This window comes from Typopeltis vanoorti, chromosome 2 (genome assembly GCF_054136105.1).
Source record: "Typopeltis vanoorti isolate ZY-2024b chromosome 2, IOZ_Tvanoo_1.0, whole genome shotgun sequence".
NCBI classification, from domain to species: domain Eukaryota; kingdom Metazoa; phylum Arthropoda; class Arachnida; order Uropygi; family Thelyphonidae; genus Typopeltis; species Typopeltis vanoorti.
Window position 1 is genome coordinate 74,528,794 of NC_143550.1, and position 14,847 is coordinate 74,543,640.

Sequence of the window (14,847 nt, forward strand, 5' to 3'; positions counted from 1 at the left end):
CACGGGATTCGAATCCGCAGCCTTTGGGCTGGAGAGTGGATACACTAACCACTCGGCCAACCAGGCTGGCAAGAAAGCATAAAATATAATTAACAATGTTTTATTGCATTTTAAAACAGCACACCCAAAATGTTCTAAGCAGTGACAGGTAAACATGAAGTGGAAAATGGGAAGAGTAGAAGCATGTTTTTCATTCAGGTGGTATTACAAAAATGGGTACAAACAATCACTATCATTATTATTGTTATACTGGAATCCAAGAACTTATTGAATGAGTCCCAAAAGATTAAAAAGAGGACACAATTTTTCCTCTTCACAGAGAAAATGATGACTTAGGCTTCAAATTATAAGCCTGTTTTCTTTGGCTGAAGTTGTGGTCAAGGAGTTGGAGAGGGTGGTTAGGGACAATATACAAGATTTGATTAATAACAGAAGAGTTCTCTTTGGGCCGGCATGATGTGGGAAAATAGAATGGAGAACTGGACAATGAAACTTAATTGTGCTTATGGTCTCACAAAAGGTTCTGCTAAGGAAGACATGGAGGCATTAGAAAAGAAAGTAGTTGTATATACACACATGCATACTCAGAGTCAGGAGTGAACATCAGGTGGGAATTAAGTGGATAAGAAGCATCATTAAGTAGGAACTTCAAAAAAGAAAAGTGAAAATGTTTTGGAGGAAATATAAATAAAAATGCGATTAGAGCTTGAGCAGCAAAAAGCTTATGCAAGAAGATTGACCAGCATGGTAAAGAAAGCAAAATCAGATTATGAGAGGAAATTAATTGAAATCCCAGAGAGTTTTTTATTAAATAGCAAATAAAAGGGAAAATGATTATGAAGCAGCAAATTATACCATGAAAGAATGCATATGGTATGGAGCTGACAGAAGCAGAAAAAAATAGGTGAATTACTTGAATGATAGCTTTGAGAGAGAGTGTGCTTGTAATCTTTAAAGGTACCTGTGGCATGACTATAAACAATAAATTACACAATAATCACAGCAATTAACTTTAATGAAATGAAAGACAATCCGAGTGCTTCATGCTCAGATTGCCTTTCTCAAAAAATGTCGCAATAAGAAAGTTATTCCTATGTTTGCTAGATTTAGAGAAATTATTCGGTTGTCTGGAGTTCACACAATTTATATTTGCACAAGTTTTTCCTTGATACAGAACCAACTTCGAGTTACTAAAACAGATTTAGCATCTAATATTCAGTCTATTTTAGATCTTGAAAGAAGGATTTCAGCTGCTCTGGACGACGAATTACTGGATATCGTTCTGCGTGTTTCTAAACAATCTTTAGCCCGTTCTTATGAAAGACATTCCTGCAGACTGATGCAAAAATATGAATCATTATACTGTAAGCAAAAAATTACGTCTGACAACACTCCTACCACTAAATGGATTGTGAATATGCTGAAACACTAGTGTATTAGCTAAAGGCCATGATTTTGCTGTGGTACCTAAATGCATCCTGTATCTTGAATTTTTTCATAACATCGAACGCAATCTGTCAAGACTTTCCAGTGAAGATGCTAATAAACTACACTTTGAAGTTGATGCTTTACTTTTTAAAAGCAAATTATCTGCATGTAATTTATCTAGTGCTGAAACCCATGCAATGTTTTCATTAACCATTTGGTAACCTTATTTTCTTGAGAAAATCAAGGCTATTCAAATACAAGAGTCAGATTTATTAGTCAGCTTTGACATTGTTTTCCTCTTTACCAACATTCCATTATTTGACACTGTTAATTTACTATACGATGATTACCCTCCTGATATTGCAAAGATTTTTGAATTTGTTATAGAATCAGGATATTCTATAACACGTCGCTGTCAATATGGATAAAATATATCACCCCTCTACACTTCGTATCCATCATATATTTCAATGTAATATCAATGGTATTACAGTTTTAATATGCACTTCGCATTCATGATAACCTGGACGTATATGTACGTCTTGGCCGGTTAAGACAAAAGAGCAATATATCTATTTCGAAAGCAGATAAAGGAAAAGCTGTAGTGGTAATGGATAAGGCCGACGGCCTTATCTATTACCACTGCAGCTTTTGTCTTAACCATCCAACCGCCAAGATGTATATATACATCCAGGTTACCATGGATGTGAAGTGCATATTAAAATTGTAATACTGTTGATATTACATTGAAATATATGATGGATACGAAGTGTAGAGGGGGTGATGTATTTTATCCATATTGACGGCGACGTGACATTTGGCAAATTATTTTTTGAACCATCTGGAAGATACCTTGTTTTCATCCATTCATCCCAACCCTCTTGTTAGTTTCTTTATGTTGATGATGTCTTCGCTGTTGGCCTCATTCTGAAAATGAACTTACCACTTTCCTACAACAGAATAATAGCCTTCATCCACGCATTCAATTGACCACAGGAAAAGAAAAGGCTGTTAGTTTACCATTCTTGGACATTCTTCTTATGCACACAGCCTCCAGCAATTTATCAACCAGTGTTCATCGAAAACCTACCTTTACTGGCAGATACATTCATCAAAAGTGTGCTCATCACATCTTTCAAAAAAATTGGTGTTATCAAACCTTTAATTAATAGAGCACATAATGTGTGCTCCTCTCCCTCAAGCTTATAACAAGAACTTCTCACTATCAAAATGTTAATGGAATTTAATGGTTACAACCCTCATCAAATCCAGCAGATAATTAATTCCTATGTTCCAACACCTTGGGATTCTTCAACAGGCTGCAGGGTTCCAATCTCTTATATTTCTGGCATCTGTGAACCGATTGATAGAATTTTTAAGAAGCATCATCTTATTCCCACATATTTTCCTATCAACAAAATTTCTCATCTGTTGCCATCTACAAAAGACAAACTGGCATTTACTAGATACCTTGTGAATGTAATCTAACATATTTTGGGCAGACAGGCTATTCTGTGGAAAAAAGGATTAATGAGCATCAGTGTTATATCGAATACATGAAACCTCAAAAGTCTGGTCTGACAAAACAAAGTATTGACATTAAACACAGTATCCAGTGGGATGAATCTCGTCTTCTCCATAGATCATCATCATCAAATTTCTGCATTTGATGTATGTACCCTCAAGGGGATGTATACAGGATATGATAGTACTACATGAAAAATTTACATCGTTACTAACTTCCTATCTACAATTTTCCTCCAAATCAGTCTGTTAAATGTTAAGACTCCAATATTGTCAGGTCTTATATTTCTAAAGCACTTTTTCATTGTATCAAACCACCTATATCTTGGTCTTCCTCTGGATCTTTTTCCTGCCAACCTGACAGAGAACACACTTGTTTTTGCTAATCTTTCCTCGCTCATTCTGTTTAAGTGACCATGGCACCTGAAATTAGCTCTGCTAATGCATTCCTGGATGCTGATAATGTCAAGTTCTTTCCTAATATCCTCATTTTTAATATAATATTGCCATTGATGCCATCTGTTCATGCCTCTAATCTTTCTCAGGACTCTCATATCTGCAGTCTCTAGTCTTTGTTCAAGTGTTTTACTTCTGACCCAGCTCTCAGATCCATAAGTTAAAACTGGTTTGAACACTGTCTTGTATAAGACAGTGTTCAAACCAGTTGACTTCCTATCATACCAGCTTTGTTGATTCTGTTGTCTATTTCCATATTTAATTTACCATCTTCACTAAAAATCGTGTCAAGTAGCTGAAATGTTTTACTTGTTCCACAGGTTCTCCGTTCACAATGCAGTTGACGTTTTCAACGATTTTGCCTATTTTAATTGTCTTTGTCTTTTTATTGCTGACCTTCATACCATATCTATTACAACAGTTATTCAATTTAGTCAGGGAATCTTGCCGACTTGTAGCGGTTTATTTAGAAGTATAACATTGTCCTCATAAAGCAAAGAGCTGACATTAACATCTCCAATTTTGATATCATGTTTAATACCACTTTCCTTCATAATGTGATCCATATAGATAATGAATAACAGAGGGAATAATGTACATCCTTGTCTCTTTTAACATTAAATCAGACCTTGTCAGATTTAACATTAAATCATCTTCATGTACCTCTTTCAATTTTAACTGCTGACTTACAACTCAAATAAAGACTAATATATCAAATACATGAAACCTCAAAAGTCTGGTCTGACAGAACATAGTATTCACAGAAGCAGGTTTAAATATGAACGCCTTTTCAAAAAAGTTGCAAAGCCCTTTTACATTGGCAAACTCTGAATCAGAATGATTGCCTCTCTCAAAAGTTTGGGAAATTCTTATTTTATGTAACCATCAAAAATAGTTTTTAATAATATTATTTATTAATATTAATTTCTAGCATGCAGCAACAGTTTTTAATTGGTAAACCAATTGCTGTAGGTACCTTGTATTCCTGTTTTTTTATTTTGCTCGTTTCTATGTACTGATGATGTACTGACTGTTATTTTCTGTACGAAATATCTGTACTTTCATTTCATTAAAGTTAATTACTGAGGTTATTGTGTCATTTATTGTTTAGAGAGAAAATATATCATCCAGGTTGAGATAATGTAGTTTCTGATTTGAAAGAGACTGCTGGTAGAAAAAAGTAGATGAAATTGAGGTGCTTGTGATATTAAGAAATGTCAGTTGATAACAGCAATGGGATCTGGAAGATTATTGGCTCATATTATTGTCTCCCAAACTTTATGTTGTGAGTCACTTGTAAATCTGTTACTTGTAAAGTTGTTGTCTGCTGCTGGAAGGTAGAGAAGTGAGTACAGAGAATGAATCAGATCAAGTGGGAAGTGACGAGGAAGAGCAGGAGAGTACGACATGAGAGATTGAAGAGGTCGTTATGAATGAGGAAGTGAGTGGCATGAGTATGTATGGAAACTGAGAATGGGTGTCCAAAAGGAACAGGAGGCTCAGAGTGGACAGGGATACACAGCATGAGAAAGGGGGATGCTCCAAGAGGATATGAAAGCATGTGTAGTCAGGAAAGGAATGGAATGACCGGAAAATCAAGAGGAAACAGTTAGAATTGAAGAGGGTTCTAAAATGATTAAGCAGAAAGGGATATGGCCCCAGTTGAGCATGGAGAGATCACATCGAATGACTGGTATCAGTGGAACTAGCTGTAGATCCAGGGATGATCTGTTGTGTTTATATACAGGGTGTTCGGGATAAATTTGACATATTTATAATTAATTATATTTTCCCGTAAGTTACATGTATTAACACACACTTCTCTTCATTTAAAAGTTTGGACCCTTCTTCATTCATATACAAGATGTCAGAAAGGATGGATAGCTGGAACCCACCTGAATCATGGAAGAGAATAACTTGTATCATGATGATTCGTGCCCGCCATCAAAATAAGGATATTACGACTGCTGCCCAATGCTCCCTGAATACAGTAAAAACAATCAGGCATGAACTAGAGACTTGCAATGGTGACTACGAGGATGTAGCAAGAAGAAAGATCCCTAGCAGACGATCTGATTGCGTTCGTACAGCAGAATTCCTCGCAAATCTGCAGGAACAGGTGTCGAAGAACCCTGGCATTGGAATTCGGGCTTTGTTCGTGGAGTTGCTAACTGTAGTCAAGCCCTGGATAACAAGGGTAGCCAATGGTAGGCCGTATGTATGGCAGCAGGATTCGGCCCCTTGCCACACCTCTGGGAAAAGTCAAAAATGGTTGTCTGAAAATTTCTACGACTTCACCAGTCCAAATGTTTGGCCTCCAAACTCCCCAGACCTTAACCCGATGGATTATTTTGTATGGGGCGCAGTTGAAAAAGACACCAATCGCACTTCCAGTAATACAAAAGCCCAGTTAATGGATAAAATTAAAACAGTTTTTGCGGCCCTTCCCAGGGAGGCTGTAGCATCAGCTTGTTCGAGGTTCCGAAGCAGAATTGAAGCTGTGATCGATGCTAATGGTGGTTATTTTGAGTAAATCTTGTTGATAGTATTGTAATTAACTCTGCCTGTAATGTTTTTTTGTCAATTCATTAAATTTAATAGATACAAAGAAGATTTTCTTTTTCCTTACGAAACTGTCAAATTTATCCCGAACACCCTGTACAAATGCTAGAAGTGTAAGAAACAAGGCAGATGAAATGGTTGCATAAAATTTAGTCTGTTCATCCAAAGATTGTCGGAATAAGTGAGAAATGGTTAGATGAGGGCGACATCCTGACAGGAATAGAGATGGAAGGGTATGATGTGTTTCGTGAGGATAGAAGGGGGTAAAAAGGGAGGGGGGAGTGCTATTGATGACAGAGAAAGAGTTATGTCGATACAAAGTAGAGGTGCAAGAGGGAAATAGTGCCTGTGGTTTTGAGGCAGTATGGTGTGAGATAGAGGTGAATGGAATGTAATGGAATGGATGTAATTATAAATGAGGTGTCATATCACCCACCAATTCGTGAGAATGATCATGAGGTGATTACCTCGGCAGTTGCAAGCAGTGTGAGGACCTCTGTGAGAAAAGGGTATATAAGGAACTACAGGGGGAGGGTGATTATGAAGAGCTCAGGAGACAGCTTGCAGGTGTAGCATGGAATGAGGAGTTAGCTGGAAAAAAGATCAAATCAATGCAGCTTGGAGGATTTTCATGAACTATCTAGTAGATGGAATATCTAAATGTATTCAAAGGGTGAGAAGGTTAAATAAGCAAGATGTGAAATGGATGAATAAAGAGATTAAGCACGTGATACAGAAAAAAAGGGCATTATGGAGGCAGCATAAGACAAGTGGAAATAACCAACTCCACGAGGAGTACAAAGGCCAGGCAAGGCAGGTGACTTATTTGGTAAGGTAGCAAAAGTGAGGTATGAACAATAGTTAGCTAATGTAGCCAAAAAGAATCCTAAGGAGTTATTTTGATATGTAGCCAGCAAATGAAATAATGATTATGGAAGGATGACATTGATTGGAGAAAATGGTATAAAGACAGCTGTTGCAGAACATGTGGCAGAGATACTTAATGAGCAGTTCATAAAGGTCTTTCAATCTTGTGAATGTGACTTCATGGAGAGATCGAGAGCAGTTGATAATGGGGAAGAGAGACTGACTGTAAGTGAGCAAGAGGTGTATGGGAAGTTAAGCAAACTAGATGTTAATAAGACTGCTGAACTTGATAATATATCAGGGTCAAGTTCCTAAGGAGTGGAAGGAGGGCAAGATTGTGCCACTTCATAAAGGAGGTGATAGAACTCAAGCATCAAACAATAGGCCTATCTGTGTGTCACGTGTTGTGGTTAAATTGTTGGAGAAGCTTGCGAGAACTAGGATCCAGAATTGGGTTGACAGCAATGGTATTATCTTTGATGGACAGCAATGATTGGATAAAATGATGTCATGTTTTAGTAAGTAATCTTCTTATTTATTACAATAAGGTGACTACTTCCTTTTACAGAGGAGAAGGATACACAGTAATATACTTTGATTTCACAAAGGCTTTTGATAGATTACCTCATGACAACTTGATAGTCAAACTAGAGCAGATGGGGTTGGATATTAGATTAGTGCATTGGATTGGAGACTGGCTATCTGATAGGTATCAGCAAGTAGTGTATGGGGGGAGCGATATCCAGGAAAAGGAAAGTCACTAATGGTGTGCCTCAGGTGTCTGGTTTAGGGCCATTACTGTTTAACTTGTATATTAATGATATTGGTGAAGATTTGGATGGAGATATTCAGTTGTTTGCAGATGATGCAAAGTTGGAACGAACCATGAAGAGTAGAGAAGATGTTGTGGCCTTACAAAGAAGACTTGAATAAATTGAGTGATTGGGCAAGTGAACGGTGATGTGAGTTCAATGTTGCAAAATGTAAGGTTTTAAAATTTGGGAAACAAAGATGGTATCCAGAATTTATGCTTGGTGAGATTATATTGTTGGAGGTAGAGGAAATAATAAATCTGGGGGGTGATAGTGAATAAGGATCTGAAATTTAGGGGGACACATAGCCAAAATTGTGAAAACAACACAAAGGCTTCTGGGAATGACAATGTGGAGGACACTAACTTGTAGAAATACGGAGATTCTTCTTCCATGGTATAAGGCTTTGATTAGGCCACACATGGACTGTTGTGCCCAGATTTGGTCACCTGGTTTTCAGAAGGACGAAGTGATGTTGGAAAAGGTCCAGAGGCGACTGACTAAGGTAGTTTCTAAACTCTGGAATATCGAATATGAGGAAATATTTAGAAGATGCAATTTGTAGGGTCTGGTGAACAGGAGAAAGAGTGGAGATATGATTGAGACCTACAAGCTAGTAAGGGATTGTTATAGGATCAGTTTTGGAGAGGTTCTACAGAAAATAGTGGGAGATCAGGGGAGAACCAGAGGTCATCCCTGGTAACTATATAAAGAGGATGTGAGTATAGGAATGAGAAGCAGGTTTTTTTCGTATCAAGTTTTGAATGATTGGAATGCCTTGTCTGAGATTTGGTGTCTGCAGAGAATTTGAGTGTGTTTAAAGCATGGTGTGATGAGCTGTGTGTGTATGATAAAAGGACCTCCCAGGTGAGTCTTTGACTCCATGGGGTCTTGGGTAATAATAATAATAATAATATGTTACAAAAAAAAATCATTAGAAAATTTAAACCATTTCTGACTACACCACTTAAATAAATTCCCATCGGTGTGGAAAGAGACCAGGAAAATTCCATTATATGAACTAGTCCAGAAGGCAAATTAAACACCACTCAATATTTCAAGACAAGCTGTAAGTTATTGGAAAAGTTGTTTAAATCAAGAATTCAGGAATGAGTTGATAAGAATATGATGATAATGCACTATGAAGGAAATACAACTATGTGAAGGGTAAGGATTTGTCTTAGTAATTTGTTGGGTTTCTGCAATAAAGTGAATTTCCCTGTTTGGAGATTCATTGATAAGAGGTGTACTTAATGAGAAAGTGACATAAGCATATTTCCCAGGTGCGAAGATCAAGGATGCTAGTGAAGTTGTTAATTTGTAGAAGAGAGAAGTGAAACAGCATTGTTTTGGAATTTACAAATGTTGTGAAAGATGAGAAATATACAGTATAAGAAGATATGAAATAGTTATTTGTTACTACTATAAACCAGTAAAATAGCCAAAAAGACTATTTTACCGGCGACATGAATTAAGTTTAAGGGAGATGGTAAATCCCGTATTATTCTACAGCCGGGTACGAAACTCGGATTGAAATCCATCGTAATCCTAGAGTTTCATGCCGAAAAAACTATCTGCGAGCCCAAGTGTAAATAGTCACTTGGGTAGTACAACACCAGGGCAACACGGAGCAAAGGTGGAGCAAGTTCCGTCACTGTCCTTAATATTCTCTCATAATGTTTGGAAAAGCATTATATAAGCATTATATATATAATAACAATATATAAGTACTGGTGTACTTATATATTGTTATTACTGCTTTAAGAAGCCAAAAAGGCTATTTTACATTATGAGAGAATATTAATAACAAAACAAAAGACAGTGACGGAGCTTGCTCCACCTTTGCTCTGCGTTGCCCTGGTGTTGTACTACCCAAGGGATTACTTACACCTGGGCTCGACGATAGTTTTTTCGGCATTAAACTCTAGGATTACGATGGATTTCAATCTGAGTTTCATACCCGGCTGTAGAATAATATGGGATTTACCATCTCCCTTAAACTTAATTTATATCTCCTGTAAAATAGCCTTTTTGGCTTCTTATAGTAGTAATAACAATATATAAGTACACCATTTAGCAATTCATTAGTAGAGGCATATGTAAGTTCAGTTCACTTAAAACCTTGATATTCCAGTTAGTAGGTGGACCTACTCTCACTTTATTATACAATTTGAATAAATTACTAAGGCAGGACTTATGAGTCCAGATATATCATCAGTGAGTAGGTCTACCTACTCACTGATAAGACCTCAAAAAGGGTTGAAACCGGTCTGGGTAGTGACCTCTTCTCATAATGTAAAACAGTAATACATCTCCTAGGAGCTGTGTTTTACATTATGAGAGTGACGGAGCTTGCTCCACCTTTGCTCTGAGTTGCCCTGGTGTTGTACTACCCAAGTGATTACTTACACTTGGGCTCGCCGATAGTTTTTTCGGCATGAAACTCTAGCATTACGATGGATTTTGATCCGAGTTTCATACCCGACTGTAGAATAATACGGGATTTACCATCTCCCTTAAACTTAATAGTTATTTGTTATTGAAAGAAGCAAAAATGAAGGATGAGAAAATAAAGATTGTGAGTCTACTGTCTTGGTATGATAGGACAGAATTTGAGAACAAAAGCCATGATTGCTAATGAGCCCAAGAGATGGTTGCACAGGAGGAATGGTGTACAGTTTATAGACATATGGAGTGAATTTGATGGATGAAAGGACTTGTATATGCCTGATACTGTATTTGAATGGTTTTGTAGTTAGATATTAGAAGAAAGCAAGAGGTGTTCAGTGAATGGTTAAAAGTGCAAATTCAGGAAAACTAGAGGTATTTGCGGGATGGGGAGGGGGATGTAGTCAAACCACACAACTTGTGGCTAGACACTTATGTTAATAATCAGGAACAATTTGGTTCGTATGCAGTTTCCCAGGTTTTGAATCTGAATGGGTTGGTAATGACATTATGCAAGGGCAGCTATGAGCTTAAGGGGATGTTGAAACACATGTACATATCATTGCCTGAAGTATCAGAAATAAACAAGAGGAGTTTTTGGCATTGATCAGCTCAACTTGGCCAAAAATTATGGGCATCAGTGGGAGCTAGTTGACAAAAAAATAATATCTTTACAAGGATAGAATGTAAAGGATACTGAATTTTCAGGGAAAATAGTGGAAATTGCACAGGAGGTGGAGTATTGCCGATAGCTGAAAAACTTATTATTATTACGTGACACCTCCAGGGAGTCCAAAGACTCATCGAGGGACTTCATCCAACAAAAAAGAGGAGAAGAATTTTAGTCTGGGAGGAAGTTCATTTGAAGTTACTGATGCAATTAGATCTCATTAAGACAAAATATATTCTTGGTTGCTGAAGAAGAAGAAGGAAGAGGAAGATATGTATGCCATGCATTGGCAGATTAGAACAATGAGTGCAGCCAAGCAATTATCATGGAAGACATCAACTATGGGACAGGGCACATGGAAAGATGGAAATAAAATTTATACAGTTACTAAGAGATAATTACCTGTAACAGCATATGATGGGGTAGACCAGGGGTTTGAGAATGTTGGATCTGATAATAGCAGTGGATGATCTATCCATAACTACAGTAGCAACTGTATCTTTGATTGGAGAAAGTGACTGTGCAGTTTTGTTCTTGGAGGCTTCATAATGTGAAATTCTCAGTCAAGAAAGGGTTTATGTGGAACTACAAAGCTGGTGATTATGACAAACTTGGATGGTACCTTGGTGCATGGCCATCAATAAGAACTTACAAGAAAAAAATATCAGTAGTGTATAGAAAATCATCAGGGATTGTTTGAGAGAAGTAGTATAGTTTGTTTTATCCTCCTCACCCTGGATATGCAATTTGATACTGCATACTCATGGTCAGGAAGATAAATAAACCAAATAGGGGTTAAGTGATGAGTAGAAGTATAAAGCAGGAGTTGCAAAAAAAGAAAACATCGTGGAGGAAATATAAAAAAAAAAATGTAATTGGCATTCTCATGAGAAATACAGTGCAGGTAAGAAGAGTGACTAGTATCGTAACGAACCTAAATTAGATTATGAGCAAATATTAAATAAGCAGGCTAAACTAAATCCTAAAGAGTTCTTTCACTGTGTAGCATATAATTATGAGAAAGAATGATTATGGTATGATAACTCTATGTTGCTTATGGTAGGAAAGTGACAAAAGCAGAAGAAATAGCGACTATTAAGGGTTCATTTTGCAAAGATATATCATCCAGGTTACTGATGTGAGAATTAAGGTAAATGAACTGGAAATGTTTAACATATTGAAAAACATCAGTATGAATACAGTAGTGGGACTGGACAGCATATTAACCCAAGTGCTACAAGAATGTACAAGAGAACTGGCAGTGCTGCTGACAAAATTGTTTACCTAAGCCTCAGCTCTGGCATGATTCCAAGTGAACAGAAAGAGGATAATATAGTTCATTTCATTAAAGGCAGATCTCAGCCAAAGAGTAACAAATTATATAGACCATTTAGTATCTCAGGAGTGGTGGTGAAAGTATTGTAAAAGTCGGTTAAAGTTAAATTCCACTGATGAGTGGAGGAATATGATACTCTACAGTGGGCAGCATGGTTTGTCCTGCCTTAGTAATTTATTCAAATTGTATAATAAAGTGAGAGCAAAATTGAATAAAGGAAATGATTATATGATAATATGGGGGACTAAAGAGATGCAGCAGTTTCTATATACTAATGCCAGAAGTATCAGAAACAAGGGGGGGGTTGGCATTGTTATGCAACCTCACCAAATTAGTGAGACTTAGGGAAAATAGGATGGGGGGGGGGGGGCAGGTACTGCTAATGATAGCAGATGAATTGCAACCAAAAAGAATAGGAGACGGGTGGGAGTGTGGTTCTTCATTTGAAGCAATTTGGTGTGAGATTAAGGCCAGTAACACAAAATATATAGTTGGTTGTTGCTATAGACCAGGGAGTTCCACAGATGATCTGGAAGAAATGCATTGCCAAAGTAGTATAATGAGTGCAGATCGAGTGATTATTATGGGGGACTTCAACCTTGGATATATAGACTGGAAGGAAGAAAGATCACATGGCAGGAAGGAAATAGAATTTATACACCTGCTGAGAGAGAGATAATTACTTGAGACAGAATGTGATGGAGGGGACTAGGATTGGGAGAGTATTGGACCTGGTCATAGAATCAGAAGAGCTATCCATAACCAAGGTGACAACATAGCCTCCTATTGGTGAAAGTGATCATGCAGTCTTGACTTGGGAGATTGTAAAACATGAGGAATATTCTATGAAGAAGGGGTATTTGTGGAACTACAAGGCAGGTGATTATGACATGCTTAGGAACAAGCTTCAATCTGTGCCATGGCATAAAACACTGCAGGATAAGAATGTTAGTAGCGCATGGGATATAGTTAAGGGTCATCTAGAGGAAGCAGTATTAAATTGTATACCTAGGGTAAGGAGGGTTAATTGGGTAGGAGTTAGATGTATGAAAAATATCATTAAGCACAAGCTGCAGAGGAAGAAAATGCTGTGGAGGGTATATAAACAGAAAGGTGGCCAGCATGGAAAGAATGACAAATTCAGATTATGAGAAGAATCTAGCCAAGAGCAGGCCAAAGAAAATCACAAAGAGTTCTTTTGTTATGTGGCAAGTAAGAGGAAGAATGACTATGGAAGATTAACCTTAATGAGTGATGATGATATTCACAAGGAGACAGAAGGATATCATTACTGCTTTAACCTATGTGACGGACACTAATGTGGGAACAGAGGTGGATGAATTGGAGGTTCTTAGGATATTGCAGAATCTCAATGTAAATACAGCTGTGGGGATTAGCTTGGGTTTTGCAAGAATGTGCAAGAGAACTGGCAATACCTTTCACTAGGCTCTTTAAGTCTCAGCTCTTGTAAAGTTCCAAGGGAGTTAAAATAGGGCAAAATAATTCCTTTACGTATGGGATGTTCTAAGACTACAGTAGCAAATTATAGATCAATCAGTATCTCAGGCGTAGTGGTAAAAGTACTGGAAAAATTGGTCAAAAAGAGAGTTCAAGCATGGGTAGATAAAAATATGATACTGTATGAGGGTCAACATGCCTTTGTGAAGGGGTCGGTCATGCCTTAGTAATTTACTAACTTTTTATAATAGAGTAAAAGCTGAGTTGGATAAAGGAATGGCAACATGATGATTTTGCTGGATTTTACAAAGGCATTTGACAGAATACCACATGCAATTCTGTTATGCAAATTAGAAAAATGTGGAAAATATGACACTGATTATGTGGATAAGAGGATGGCTGCTGGACAGATATCAAAGAGTGGTATATGGAGAAACAGAATCAAGGCAAAAATAAGTGAATAGTGGTGTGCTGCAAGGTTCAGTGCTGGGACCATTGCTGTTTAATTTGTACATAAATGATGTAGGAAATATTCAGTTGTTTGCTGATGATGCAAAATTAGGTAGAGTAATGGTTAAGCAAGATGGTGTGGAGAGCTTGCGGGACGATTTAAATAGGCTTTCAGTATGGGCAAAAGTTAATTGGTGTCAGTTTAATGTCGAGAAATGTAAAGTTATGCATTTTGGAATAAATAGATTATAAGCCATGTATCGCATTGATGGCACTGTACTCCAGGAAATCAAGCAAACTAGAGATTTAGAGGATGATAGATAGAGAGTTAAAGTTTAGAGGACATATTTCTACAGTTGCTCATAAGATTACTTGGCTATTGATGAATGCATTAACAAGTAGTGATAAGGAAGTTGTCATTCCTCTTTATAAGCCTTTGATACACCCACATCTGGTTTCGGCGCTCAAGTCTGATCCTCTGAGTTTCTTGAGGATGAGAAAATGGTGAGTGGATTGTGGAATATTTCGTATGAGGATAGATTGAAGACGTGGATTGCAGAAGTTGGTTGATAGGAGAAAAAGAGGGGATATTATTATTATTATTATTATTATTATTTGACACCTCCAGTTTTCCCAAGTAAGCAAAGTTTAATGATAGAAACATTAAACTGTTTGCTTACTTGGGAAAAAGGATTAAAACCAAGGTTATAAAATTACTTGGTATCTTTAACATTTAGAAACATTTAAGTTGCTTAAAGGGTTTTATAGAACAGATGCAGGGAAATTTATCAGCACTTGGCTGGAGGAACCAGAACAAGGGGTCATCCTTGGAAGTT

The 14,847-nt window shown here is 37.2% G+C and overlaps 1 protein-coding gene across 3 annotated transcripts in view; it reads left to right on the forward strand.

Moving 5' to 3' along the window:
* LOC150109181 (uncharacterized) overlaps positions 1-14,847 on the forward strand; it is a 648,231-nt gene that overhangs the window by 524,241 nt on the left and 109,143 nt on the right. The gene's annotated exons all lie outside the window — the stretch shown is intronic.